The following is a 944-nucleotide window of genomic DNA, read 5'->3' on the forward strand; positions in this document are numbered from 1 at the left end:
GTTCATATGTTAATACTTACCTGTAATGGTACATAAACCTTAAAATAGCAACCTTAACTATTTTTATATTTATACATATTTACATTTATAAACTATTTATACTACTATTATAAGCTATTTATGAAAATAACAAAAACAAAATTTATACTTACCGAAAAGGGCGGCCCTTTCAATTAATTAAATTTTCTAAACTTTTATATGTACTATTTAATAAAACATATTTCTATTGTATTATATAATCCCAACTAATTTTTATATTAAAATTATATTTAGAACTAATATAATTATTTTGCTTATCTTGCTCCCCTTCCTCGTCGATTCATTCGACTGGCGCCCATGGTTTACTAATTATAACAACTTAAATAATATCATAAATAGAGCAACAAAATATCCAACCCAAGACCATTAATAACTAATAATAACCAATAATAATTAAAAAATAAATAAATAAAATTAACCTCAAACAACTGGGGAGGGCACAATACCTAATCTAGACTTCGATGAATTTTGTCATTTTGCCACATTCAAATCACGTGCTCTACAACATAAACTTGAAAAACAGTTATCTTTTTCTGTAGTTGCATCCAATTTCAGTCAAATTCGTTCTTTCTATTTAATGCTGAAAATTTTGCACATTTTTTTCACCGCTAATTTTGAAATGTAAAAAAAAATTGCGAGATTTCACAAAAACCTATCGTTGTTTCTCATGAACAAAATCGATAAGTATACCTCATGTCGATTAGAGGCTTATTTTCGGAGATATAAGCGAAAAACTGAAAAAAGAGCAATAACTTTTATTTCTCTTGTTATAAACAATATGACGCTCGACCTCTACAAATACACAAATTCAGGCTTTTATTCTGTGTATTTTTTACTTAATGTTAAGTCCATAAAATTCGAGGTAGGCCCGATTTTTGAAAAAAAAAACCTAATTGGTCCGGTCT

The sequence above is a fragment of the Anoplophora glabripennis genome, unplaced genomic scaffold (assembly GCF_000390285.2).
Source record: "Anoplophora glabripennis isolate ALB-LARVAE unplaced genomic scaffold, Agla_2.0 scaffold298, whole genome shotgun sequence".
Taxonomy (NCBI): Eukaryota; Metazoa; Arthropoda; class Insecta; order Coleoptera; family Cerambycidae; genus Anoplophora; species Anoplophora glabripennis.